At 44.0% G+C, this 13,866-nt stretch overlaps 1 protein-coding gene across 8 annotated transcripts in view; it reads left to right on the top strand.

The window, feature by feature from the left end:
• Positions 1 to 13,866, top strand: part of RBM47 (RNA binding motif protein 47) — a 169,604-nt gene that overhangs the window by 90,327 nt on the left and 65,411 nt on the right. Inside the window, exon 1 of one of the 8 annotated variants that reach the window (XM_082728845.1) lies at positions 8,059 to 8,147. The exons of the other annotated variants lie outside the window; for them this stretch is intronic. The gene's annotated coding sequence lies outside the window, so the exon portion shown is untranslated. Of the gene's footprint in view, positions 1 to 8,058; positions 8,148 to 13,866 lie in introns of those variants that run through there. 8 annotated transcript variants of the gene reach the window in all.

Raw genomic sequence — 13,866 nt, forward strand, 5'->3', positions numbered from 1 at the left:
AGCTGTGTCCTCCTTGACATTCAGCAGTCATGACAATGAATTCCGAAGGCCCCCTGAAGGGGAGAACTTCCAGAATCCTCCACCTCGTCTGCTTATCTGAGAGTGAGCCCAGGGTTGCCTCTCCATTTGTTCTTTATTCTCTCTTTAAAAAAAATATATATATATATATATATATATATATATATATTTATTTATTTATTTGACAGAGATCACAAGAAGGCAGAGAGGCAGGCAGAGGGACGGGGGCGGGGGGGGGGGAAGGGGTGCGGTGGGGTGGGGAAGCAGGCTCCCTGCTGAGCAGAGATTCCCTTTGTGGGGCTTGATCTCAGGATCCTGGGATCATGACCTGAGCCGAAGGCAGAGGCTTTAACCCACTGAGCCACCCAAGTGCCCCTATTCTCTTGCCCCTTGCCCTTTTAGCGCTTGGGGGATCCAGATTGAGTGAGTGGATAAAGGGGCGAGCAGGGCTTTGGGCAGGGCTTTGGGCAGGCCTGGGCCAGGGTCTGAGCTCAGGCAACAGCCCCGTAGGGGGCGGGGGGCGGGGGGGCCTGAGGCGAACTGCAAAGTGGAGAGTTTTCAAAGTAAAACAAAGACGCTTTTCCTTCAGCTGTCCCTTGGGTTTCCCAAAAATTTCTTTCCACCTAGACTGTCCTCTAGGCTTTCAGCAAGTCTTGGTTTCTAAAATGCGCCTCTTCTTAATTATCCAACACTCCGGTTTGGGCATTTATCTTTTTCTGATCTCTGATCTTTTATTCTCTTCCCCTGTCCCATTCTCTCTTCTATGCTCATTTTCAGAGATCTCTCACCCTTGGCTTCTGTATACACAACTGCTCCCAGTATAATCCAGTTTGCCTCCCATCTGATAAAAATCCAGATTTGCAAAACAAAAAAAAAAATTTGAAACATAAATCTTCCCTTTGTCAAAGAAATTTCCCCCACGTGAAAGACTGGCGTCTGTCTCCCTGCTTTTCTGTTTACCACTTTCTACATTATATTCTAACCTTGGGTGATGGGGGCGGGGCTTCCAGTTGGCTGCAGGCAAATTCACTTTTGTATTTGCAGATCACATGGCCCCGGATACATACTCTTACCCCTGTGTTGGATCATAAAAAAAATTTACCTTCCCTTGTTTGTTTACTGTTGAGCCTGAGCTCATTAAATATATCCAGTGGCCTGGGTCATGATCTTACAAAAACCAGGATCTTGGCTTGCTTACAACAATGGTTATGTTTGCTTCACTTCGTTCGGATTCATTTGGAGAAATTCCCGGTTTATTCTCAAGGCTGATTCTAGCTCAGCACCAAATCCCAGTGGCTTGCAATTATCAACGATGAGCAGTGCCTGTGCACTGTTGCTCCATTCTAGAATTTTCAGCCCAGAACAATGCCGCTGTTCATACCCAGGGGAGTGTCCATTAGAGAAGTTGCTCTGGGTCAAAATTCATGGCCAATTCTGGATAGGACTCCCTGCCACACACTCTTGGGTTTCCCTGTGGCTCTGATAGCTGAGAACACACAGCTGTGTGAGAGCTGAGAAGCATCGGAGATTGAATAGCAAATATGCAGAAGAACCATCATCTTTAGGAATCTTCCATTATCCAGAGTGATCTAAGCCTTAGAGTTACAAGCTGAGATTTTGGCGACTGAGGGCGTGGGTTCCAGGTCTGCCTTCCACAAGTAATTAGCTTCACTTGTCTTCTCGGGGTTTTTATTTCCTCATTTGTAAAATAGGCATCGTAAGAGTATGTTATGTAGGATTGGGGGGAGACTGAAGGGGTAGTGTATGCCAAGAAGTTAGTGCTGGGTCTTGTATACAGTGGATGCCTAATAAGTGTTGGCATTAGTGTTTCAGCACAGATGTGGAGGGTGTGGTCTGGTACAGTGTTTCTCAAACTTCTGGGTCTGGGTACCTCTTAATAGGCAAAGAAAATTTTAAAAATGCTCAGTTAACTTCAGATAACCTTCAGAAAAGCAGTAAGTAATTTTTAAAGCATAAGTTATGTCCTAGATATTTCATGGGTGTGTTTAACAAATTATCATTTCTTATTCATCTGAAATTCAAATTTAACTGGGTGCCCCACATTTGTATTTGCTAATTAGGGGGCAACCCTATCTTTGCATTTTTAAAAATTATTGGGGGACCTACAGCACCCTTGTTTATGTAGGTTGTACATTTTGCTGTTGACCGTGTTAGGAATTCAAATGGAGAAATTAAAAATATTTACTTAATTCCTTCAAAAATAAAAATAGTGAGCTCTTGTGTTAAAAACATGAATAACATTTTTTTAAAAGATTTTATTTGCCAGAGAGAGAGAGAGAGATCGCAAGTAGGCAGAGAGGCCCGAAGAGAGAAGGGGGAAGCAGGCTCCCTGCTGAGCAGAGAGTAGAGAGCCCAAAGCGGTGCTCAATCCTAGGACCCTGAGATCATGACCTAGGCTGAAGGCAGAGGCTTAGCCCACTGAGCCACCCAGGCACCCCAAAAACATGAAAAACATTTTTATAAAAAACTATATTTCCAAAAACAAGTCAATGGTGAGAAGAGTGCATTGTTTACATTTTTTTGCAAATATCTTTCATGACTGGCTTGATAGAAATGAGCTGTTTTTTAATATTTGGTTCTGTCTTCAATCTACTGATGTTATTTTTACAAAATTTTTTAAAGAAAACTCAGCCTCACAAAGATTGTAGTTGGAAAAGGGAAGAGTATTTCAGCAGTCTTTTTAGATTATCATAAACATTCTTCTTTGATACAAAATCCAAACTCTCAAGAAGGGAGAGTTTCTTTTCTTTTCTTTTTTTCTAAGATTTTATTTATTTACTTGACAGAGATCACAAGTAGGTGGAGAGAGAGAGGGGAAGCAGGCTCCCCGCTGAGCAGAGAGCCTGAATTGGGGCTCGATCCCAGGACCCTGAGATCATGACCTGAGCCGAAGGCAGAGGCTTAACCCACTGAGCCACCCAGGTGCCCCAAGAAGGGAGAGTTTCTTAAAAGTTAGTTGCAGTATGGAATCTGAAACAGTATCAACTTTTCACACTCTATAACATTAAAAGCCGTCCATTTATCTTGTACTTTGAATGGCTCTTTAAGCCAGTCATGAATCTGTAACATCATGAATTGGTCACATGGAAAATATTGGTTTACTGAGTTGTGAAGATCTTCTAAATATTGACACATTTTGTTATATGATACTTAAAAAAAAAAAAAATCACATTTGCTAACATCACAACTAATCTCAACTGAAGAGCCTTTATTTATTGGCAAGCCATCCAATGTGTGATGACAATCACAGATTCTCTGTAATTTTAACTTTAGACTTGAGAGCTCGAGGTTTATCATTGGAAACAAATGCTGTCAGTTATGTTCTTGGACGTAACTTGCGCCCTTCGTTCATTTCCCAGAAAATGTCTGCCAAATATCCCACTTCTGAATAACTTTGGTTTTTGTCTGTCGGTCATTCATTCAGGCAAAAATGCTGTTCTGTGACAAAAACAGCTGCAGGTCTCCTGTGTTCCACAAAAGTGATTTTCCCTGGGACTGTCCCCATAATTTGGTGCACAGCAGGAGAGCTTCGTGTGTCCTTCTCGTTGGATCACACAGAAGATTATAAAGATTATACTTAAGAGTTAAAGTATAATAAAATTAACATTTTCGTGCATCATCAAGTATATTCCTGAGGAAAATGGGCTCTAAAAAAACATAACAAAGCAAAACAAAACAAACTTGTGAGTGCCCGGTGGTGAAAAAGTTACCTCTGTCTTATTCTAGGTTGCTGTACCCACCACTCTCTTTACCTCTTGTCAACTCTTGACCAATGTCAACTCCATGAAAAGGGCAAAAATATTAGAGTTATTATGAAAATAGTTATGACCTTCCAGACTTCCGAAAGAGTCTAAGGGTTCTTCAGAGTGCCCAGAAACCTCAGTTTGAGAACTGCTGGTCTAGGGGATGATGTCCCAGTGAAAGACCGTGTTGGACAGAGCAGATTCATCATGTGTTGTTCTTCTCATACGTTCCAGCCTCTCCTTCTTTGGGAGACTTGGGGGGGAACATCAAGAGGTGTGAGGACACTTTGCTTGGGGTGTGAGTTTAGGCTGGGGTGGGTGATGAGCAGTTTCTGAGGCTGTGCTTACAGGGTTCTCTGAAGCCCCCTTCCAGAGAACTGAAGAGGCATGAGTAATTCTGGGGGACTGCCAAGGCCGTTGAAAAATTCTGGGCGTCTTGACAATTCCAAATACAGTCTTCACCTTCTGCTGCTTCCAGCCCTGAATTCCCTAGTGTCCAAGGGAATTCAGAATCCCTTCCAGAATGGGGAATCATCCTGCAGGACAAATCTTTGCTAGACTCAAGGGTATCTAAGCTAGAAGGGGCCTTCTAGAATGGACAGGTGCTCAGGAACAGGCCCAGAACAATAGAGTAGCACTTCCCAGCATTCGATTATTCTGCCCTATTGGAACTTTGCAGTTAAAAATTTCAGGGGTCTACCCCGAAACAAATAACACATTATATGGTTTCTTTGTTTTGCTTTGTTTTGAAGATTTTATTTATTTGATAGAGAGAGACACAGCGGGAGAGGGAACACAAGCAGAGAGAGTGAGAGGGAGAGGGAGAAACAGACTTCCTGTGGAGCAGGGAGCCTGACACAGGGCTCTCGATCCCAGGACCCTGGAAACATGACCTGAGCCAAAGGTAGAAGCTTAATGATTGAGACATCCAGGTGCCCAATACATTATATGTTAATTTAAAAAAAAATTCAGGGGTATACTTGCACACTGGCGTAAACACACTGGAGCAAAATCTTGACTTAGAAGTGCATGTCTGGAAATGGGGAAATGCTCTTATGAAGCATTTATATGGCGGAGAAGGCATGGTTCTTTGTTGGGAACATGGAATTGGGTCTCTGAGCTGCATGAAATATAATATTTGAATACAGTAGCACCCCAAGTCTTGTTTCAATCTCACAGGGAATTTTAACCCAACCTGCAGTGTCTGAAGTCAAATATCCAAATTTGTAGCCACAGAAGAAATGGATATAAAAAGCCTCCTGGAAGTGGGACGAGCCACGCTGTCTATATGGTCAGGTTTTGTGGTCCAAAGAGGGCCCCTGTATTAGGGTTTGCCAACAGATTGCAAAGTGGACAGGACAGATTGTCTTTGGGATCAGAAAAAAGGTGGAGGGACGTGGGTGGGGAGGCCAAGGAGAAGGAATAGAGAAGAAGAATGGGGTCAGGCAGGTTCTGAGCACCGAGTGGCTGAAAACACCAGCAAGGTGGCTCTTGATTGGGGCAGTAGTCATGTCCTTGGAGAGAGCAGGTTGTGGTGTGTGTGTGGGATGAGGACCGCTCAGGCAAAGAGTGAGGATGGAGACCCGCTCTGATGTTCAGTTCGGTCATTAACAGCTGCCTGCCCAGGGACGGTCTCTCTGACCCTGTCCCTTCCTTTCTGATGACAGTAAACGACATAACGTATGTCCAGAGCCTGGTCACTGCAGACATTTCCTGAATGATGCTGGTCTCATGGCACAATTGGATAGCTTAGATGCTATCTTGTCTTTATAACCAAATTTTCTTATCCTTATTTGAATACAAAGAAAAAGGAAAAAAGTGCAAAACAAGGATATTAAAACCCCAAATTCAGGTCTCCACTTCGACCTAAAATGTACTCCATGGAGGCCTGGCTTTAGGTTCAAGTAGTATGTCTTCAGTTTTTTTTTTTTTCCCCCCACCCAAATTCTAGTATGTTCCTTAGCCCTAAGCCCTGGACTCCATGCCCAGACCCATGCCTGGGTGTGCTTGTGGTCCAGAAAGCCGTTGACATACACGTACGTAACAGGGTGCAGGTTGTCATGGGATATGTGACCCGAAAGGAGCTCTAGTAAGGAAAGTCTCCCAGGAAGTGAGTAATTGTCCCCCAGGCTCTCAGTTTCATCCTTTGGAGATTTGCTCCTGTTGGGTTTGTGGAAGGAAAGGCACGTGGGGATAGCAATAATCAGAAGTGGTCTATGGGGTTCAGTGAGAGAGGCCCTAGGAACAGAATAAGAGGTTGACCAGCCAAGAGGGAAGAAGGAAGGAGACAAGGAGATGAGTGATCCAAGGGGGGGGGGGTGGGCAAGATGGGCAGAGAGAACCGAAGAAACCAGGTGGGGCCTTCGGGGGCGCTGAGGGGCATCTGAGGCGAGGCGTTAGCCCACCCTGGAGAGGCTGAGGGAAACCCTGTGAGGAAAGCCGAGCTGCGGGGCGCCATTAGCGGTTGGCCGGAGACCAGCTGAACCTCTCGATCGCACGGCTCTTGTCCATAGAATCTGGGTGACCAAAACATCTGACTTTCCTCCCTCATGGGGTGTTTGAGACAACCCACCAAACAATGGAAGAAAGGATGAGAAGAGTAATTGCTCTTCACCACGTCCCCATGCGCGCTCTCAGTGGGGCGAGGCAGGGGGAAGGAAGGGAAAAAAGAAGGAAAGAGAAGACAGCAAGAGAGAAGGAAGGGGAAAGTGAGAGCAGGATGAGACTTTACGAGGCAGGTAGCCTGGCTGTGGAGGCCTGGCCGGGGGCAGGTGGATTCATGAAGTGTGAGATCAGAAGGGCAGGACGGCTCAGGCAGAGGGCTGCGGGGCCCCTCAGGGTCGCCCCTGGGAGGCAGATAAACTGCCATTTAGGACACCCACCGAAGGCGGACTAGTCAGTTGGACCAAAGAGAAGTAAAGTCAGTTGCCTTCAGCGTAGCGCTAACCTGGGGATCTGTAAATATGAGGAAACTGAAAATGAAACAGGACCTGTCTACACAAGGTAGAGGGACCAAGTAAGTTGCAACAAGTCTTAAGATTTGAAGACCTTAAGTTTTGAAAATGTCAAGAACCGCTCTTTGCCATTGTCTAACTCTCAGATGGGGAGAACTGTCAGTTCTTGGGGCTGGATTTCCTGGTTCTAGAATTTTTATTATCTAGATGAAGAAACAGGCTCAGAGAGGTGGAATGATTTGCTCAAGGTCACGCAGCTGGCACGTAGAAAAGCCATGATCTCAGTTCTATGTTCCGTTTCCTTTCTGCCCTGCTAGACATCCTGAAGGTATGAAATGCAAAACTTCGAGTATTCCTAGAACTGGGGCAGAGTGGGTGGGGATGGAGGATGGGTTTTCTTATTGGATTAACCTAGCTGTGTGTGATTTCAGAGCCAGAGTTAATTATTTCTTCTCCTGTAGGCAGCCTTGGTCTCCTTTCCACGAGTAGCCTTGATGGTTGCTAAATAATTCTCCTTTCTCCTCTCTCAGAATGTCCTACTCGGAGCTCCCAGAGCAGGTTGGCGCGTACCACCCTGGGCTCCCGACTCTGGCTGTCTCCGTGTGTAGTTTCGGTAAAATGAGACGGACGATCCCAGAGCGCACCCTCTCTTTATCGTGTTAACCCCAGTGGTACCAAGAGGCACCTGACATTCTGGGTATGCTAATAATTCAGTGCCAGCAAGTTTCTGTTATCCTCCAGTTGTAATTGTTAACTTGAATGGAATGCAAAACCTCTGGTTTGGAGCAGAGTTGGTTTTTACTTGGGGAATCAAGAAAACAGCGAGTGCGGTTGGTTCATTGCGCAAGACAGTTTAGGAAGACTTTTTCAAGTTGCATTTTCTCTAATGAATAGAAATTGATGGGAAATGTACAGGGGCTCCTGGGTCTGCCACAGGCGCAGGGGTGAACTCTACCTTTTATTAGCTCTTGCCTTTGACACTTTTTCAGTTTAGCAAGCCAAGACTTGCTTGGGGATTAGAACAATGGCTTATCATAATGCCGCTTTCACACACACACACACACACACACACACACACACGGGCGCAACTAGTCAAGGTTTATTTCTGCAAGCCCTTCCTGCTAGCCTAGCCTGCACTCCCCCCTAAGTTTGGAATTTTTTTTTTTTTTCTCTCTTAAGGGGAAGTGTAGAAATGATTCTGCCTGTTGATTTGCATTATTGTGCATCACACGATATCTTTGCAACCCTTATATTGTGTTCTGTCCATGGTGTTTGCTCTGAGGGTGGGACACAAGGCTGTTTAGTGTCTCGTAAAACATTTACCAAAAGCACTGAGCCATGGTTTTGAAGGGCATTCCGTTGCCAGAGTGTGGGAGGAGAGAAGCCGGAGAAAGAGAGCTCCAGGTGTGTGGTAGGTACATTGTTTCGTACTTTCGTGTTTATAAATATTTAGAATTTCAGGTTATAAACAATCTGGGTTGCCTTCGGCTGAAGGGGCATAAATGGGGAGGGGAGGAGAGAGCAGTGGCAAAAATAATGGCTTTGCAAACTATTTTTCCGTGCTCAGAGTCCCTGGATCATTGTAAACCTTCACTTTCGGTCAGTTGTTTTCGGTTTTGCTCGAGGGACTTGGGTGTCTCGGGGAGCAAGGTGAGGTCTTCCGGGGCTTGAGGTTTTCCAACGGTCTGAATCAAATGGTAGCATTTGCTTTAGCAAAGAATTCGGAACCAGGTGTGGTGTTTCTAGGAGGTGACCTGTAACCTTGTGACTTACACTTTGGTGTGCCCCATGACTCATGCCATTAATAGCTTTTGCTAAATGGTGGTTTCTGGTTTCATGAACATACTCTTAAGCTTTCTTTCCTCTCCACCTTTTCTGTTGAATTTTGACAAGATACCAGAGTCATGGTCAGCTGGAAAGCTTGCTTCTTTTCCTCAAATCTGTGTTTTTAGAACACGTTCCCTAGGAACAACTGTATACAGTTCATAGATCATTTTTGAAAAACTAAGGATTAAATACTTCTTGGAAATACTAAATATTTACATTCTGGCTTTTTTTTTTTAACCAAAAAAAAAAAAAAAAAAAAAAACGAAGAAGAAGAAGAAGCTAGAATGTAGTACATAGGATATGTACATAGTACATGAGTACTATTCTATGTACATGAGTACATAGGATAAAACTAGAGCCTTAACCGAGTATTTAATATTTGATCAATTATAATAATGGTTTCCTCAATACACATACCTGCAACCATGTTATTAGTGACTAAAACCCAAACAATAAATAGGAAAAATCTAGAAAAAGGTTAGCTCTGAAAGATGTCTATAATGCCCAGTTCCTGAGGAAAGGAATCACGGTATAATATAGGCACTATAACAAACATGGGATCTTTGGTCCATTTGCCCATGTAGTGGGAGACGTAAGTATGAAGACAGAGCTAAAACGAAGAGCCCACTGATTATGGGGGGGGGGGGAGTGATTTTTGGACGTTTTGCCCAGTGACACTGGCAGTAAGAGGCCAACAGTCTTTCTTCTGACAAGTTCCCAGCCATTTCAAAATGGCTAGAAGAAATGATTGTTTCAGAATTAGAGGGAACTTCCTTCATGGGGAAAACTTCACAGTGGCTTTGTGTATTTAGGCAAGTAGGACCAAATCTAACAGCCATGGGGGTCAAAAGACCTCGAGTTCATTCCCCTCGGAGGTATCAGATTTGATCATCTGTGTACACGTATCACAAAATCAGGTTTAGCGGCGAGTTGTTTTACTACCCTGACGGCTGAAAGTTTGTGTAACTTTCAGCGAGTGGTTTAACTTTTTCTTACAACCCTTTTAAGAGTCTGAAACAGATGGAAGAATCCTCGCTGTCTGCCTGTCTGTCCCACAGTTGCACTTCGATGCTTCTGGGTCTGGGAAACTTTCGACCACCTGTGATGCCAGAAAAATCCAAGTAGAATAGGAGTTCGTGCATGAATTCAGAAAAATCCAAGTAGAATAGGAGTTCGTGCATGAATTCCACGGAGTCTGAACTAGATGGGTGAAGCTTTATGTTTGAAATCTTATTAGATGAACCAAAAGACTCTGGGAAAAAGTCTAAAAATGTACCATTTCCAGATATTTGTCATTCCTCACGTGACATCATTGGGAAAAAACCTTATTTGGTGTAGTTCCTTCGTTCAGCTTTTTCAGGTTTTTAGTTCCAACGACCTACCAAATTTTAGAAACTTTGATCACCAAAGGCTACATACGTAGGGTGAAGACCTGAATAAATTGGCTCTTACTCTTGTCATTTTAAACGTGCTGCTCTTCCATGCGACGTGATAATAGTGTTTCTGGATCAGGTTGGTTTTGGAAGAAGGTGCATCGTTATGTGGTCTCTCCACAAAGGTGGTTGTCATCCCATATTTCTATCCCTTAGCAAGTTCTGGATTTGTAATATGTCATGAAGGTGACCTCTTCAGACATAAATTAGGTGGCAGTTTGCAACATTCGATAAAACCCAAGGAGTCTTGGCTGTTTTCTCATGCTGGGGCCCGGCTGTCCCATGGAAGTGTGTGCATGGGGCCCGGCTGTCCCATGGAAGTGTGCATGGGTGACAACTACATTTCCAGATCGCTTTGGGGGACTCTACCAGAAAAGTCACCTACATAGGCACTGGCGGTCAGAACTATGCAGGCAAGCTGGAGAAATCATCATAAAAATTTGGGCTATTGCTATTTGGGGCTGGTTTTGTTTTGGTGGCATGAAACTGAATATATATAGGTTAGCTGAGCAATGAGTAAAAATTATTCGCTTGTCTGGTAATTCAGTGTCTTTAAGCAAAAAATAGTCCTTGAAGCATAAATGCATCAGGGCTTCACTCAATGCCTGTTGACTCTTGATTTAGGCATCTTCTGATAAAATTCCCAGTTTCCCAGTGCACAGTAATTCAGAACGCCGGCTTCTCTGTTGGCTCACGATCATTAAGCGTACACTCATTCATTCAGCTAATACTTACTAAGGTCTCACTCTGGGCTTGTTTTTCATCTCTCGGTTCTTTTTTTTTTTTTTTTTTTAAGATTTTATTTATTTATTTGACAGAGATCACAAGTAGGCAGAGAGGCAGGCAGAGAGAGATGGGGAAGCAGGCTGCTGAGCAGAGAGCCCCATGCAGGGCTCGATCCCAGGACCATGAGATCATGACCTGAGCCGAAGGCAGAGGTTTAATCCACTGAGTCACCCAGGCACCCCAATCATCTCTCAGTTCTAAAATGTCACTCCAGACCTCCTAGATTGGGTCCTATGCTTCCCCCTTTAAGAGAGTCATCGCATTTATTTTATACTTGACTTCTCTGCTAAAATTAAGTCCCATTAGGTCATGGATCATGAGTGGCTTATTCGCTATGATTATCTCCAGTGCTTAGTACATACTGGGCGTTCAAAAAATAGGTGCCAACTTTATGAGTAAAGGCATGAAGGAAAACAAAGGAGAAAGATCGGGATCCTCAGAGACAGCCAGGTGACAGTAAGAAATAGCAGGGAAGGGACAAAGACTCCTGTCATCAGTATAGAAGCAGAGGTCCTGAAGTTACTTAGTCTCAGCCCAGCTTGCCCAGGTAAGTTTCTAAGGATAACCTTGGTTCACCAAGAGGAATGTGCACAGTTGTGTCTGTTTAAAATGATAGCGAGGACTACAAATCATTTCATAAAGTATTCTTGCTTAAAGGAACAAATTCAATTACTTGTAAAATTTTATATATGAGTATTCTTTAATTCTACCATTGCAGAGGTATCAATAAGTACATTTATCACCCATGACAATGTAAAAAGAGCCTAGAAGAATGCACAAGAGAGAAACTTCCAGGTGACAAGCTTAAGTCCAATAAATGCTTTGAAGAAATATTATTTTAGGGCCACTTGGCTGGCTCGGTCTGTGGAGCATGCAGTTCTTGATCTGAAGTGACGGGTTTGAGTCCCATGTCGGGGGTAGAGATTACTTAAAAAATAAAATATTCAAAAAATACTATTTTCAGTATTAGTGATTGAGGTATAACAAAGGCAGTAAAATACACAACTCTTTCAGCTTGGTAAGTTTTTACTTATATGCACCTGGGGAGCCACCCCTCAGATCAAGGTACAGAAACTTTTCAGTGTCCCAGAAGACTCCTTTGTGCTTTTCCTCAGTCAACCCCCGTGGCTCAAGATCACCATTATTTTAACTTCTTTTACCATACATTAGCTTCAGCTGTTCTTGAACTTGCTAACAGTGGGATCATATGTGTTCTTTTGTTCTCTGCATCTTCCATTCAGTCTGGTGCTTGGGGCATTTGTCCACATTGTTTCACTTTATTTCTCATTGCTGGATAGTCTCCCATTGTCAGAACAGACCACCATTTAATGAGTTTGGGGGGAATTAAGAACGTGGCTATAGCGGCTGAGAATCATTCCCTTCATGTGCCAGAGCTTTCCAGTGAAGGGATCGAAGAAAGGGTGGGGTGGAAATGTTATCACCTGAAAAGGGTAGACAGAGAAAAGTCGGTTTCTGAGAGTCTGTTTACGAAGGGCTCTCCCTGGGCTGTTTACTTAACCTATGCCATCACCTTGGGAGGTGACTGCCACTTTTGTACAGATGAGGAAACTGAGCTTGAGAGAAGTTTCATGACTTCACAGTTGGTCTGAACGGAACAGGCTCACTGCTGATGACATCGGGGCAACCCCATCCTGCCGGAGACCACACCACACGTGCCACCTCATTATTGAAGACTTAGCTCTTATGCAATCGGGCGGGCGGGTATCTCCTGTTGGAGCCTTTACTTATACATACATGTTTTTGCTTATAAAGAGTTTTTCTTTTCACATGCATGCAGTGCATTCTAAAGTCTGTATTTGACAACTTTTGAGGGTTTTTTTTTTTTTAAAGATCGGGTTTAAATGTTTATGCGTAAAAAAACGTTCAATCACCCTAAGAAAGGTAGATGAGTTTCAAGTCAGACTTGCTGAGAAATTTCCTGAGAGACAAAGTTCATGTCTTTCAAAATGGGATCAGAAGTACTTTGCTTTCTAACTCACACAGGGTTCTACGTGCTGATCCCGTGGGTGTCAAAGTCTCTTGATTCGACTGAATATCTTGGAGGTATTCCAAGGGACGCCTGGGTGGCTCAGTCAGTTAAGCGTCTGCCTTCGGTCAGATCATGATCCTAGGGTCCTGGGATCGAGCCCTGCATCAGGCTTCTTGCTCAACGGGAAACCTGTATTTATTTCCCTCTCCCTCTGCCTGCTTCTCTGCTTGCTTGCGCGCGCTTTCTCTCTCTCTCTCTCTTTGACAAATAACTAAATAAAATCTTTAAGAAAAATAAAATAAGGGGTGCCTGGGTGGCTCAGTGGGTTAAAGCCTCTGCCTTTGGCTCAGGTCATGATCCCAGTCGAGCCCCACACCGGGCTCTCTGCTCTGCAGGGAGCCTGCTTCCTCCTCTCTTTCTCTCTCTCTACCTCTCTGCCTACTAGTGATCTCTGTCAAATAAATAAAAAATAAAATCTTTAAAAGAAAAAGAAAATAAAAAATTAAAAAAATTTCAAGATGTAAAATATACTGATTTTGTGTGCGAGAAAGCTGAAATAGAGAAGCTGATGTCACATACCTGGTGAGTGAAAGGCAGATTTTCTGCCTCCACTGTGCCCAGCGCTTCTCGCTGGCCCACACTGCCAGCCACACGATGTTTGGTGAACAGCCTCAGCCATTAAAAACAGCGCTCTTTCCCCAACACTGTGGTCGGTGAGAGCTGGTCAGCTCGTACCATCTGACTGTGCCCTTACGATGTGTCAGACATTGTACCAAGTACTTTATGTATATAATCCCCAGCCTCACAATAGCTCTGCTAGCTCGGAATCATTCATCCCCTTTACAAATGGGGAAACTGAGGCAAAGAGGGCTCAGGGGCCCTGAACAAAGACACGTCATTTAGTAAATGCCAGAGTCTGCCTTCACACTCAGAGCAGTTCAACCCCAAAGTACATTCAGTTCTGCATGCCATCCCTCCACCCATCAGAGAAAACTGTCTTTGGGTTATAATCCGTTATAATTGAGGGAACCACAGGAGCCCTAAAGCAAAATGTTGACGAGTCTTAACTCACCTCAACATACCCTCCTGACAAA

Source organism: Mustela nivalis (genome assembly GCF_964662115.1).
Source record: "Mustela nivalis genome assembly, chromosome: 4".
NCBI lineage: Eukaryota > Metazoa > Chordata > Mammalia > Carnivora > Mustelidae > Mustela > Mustela nivalis.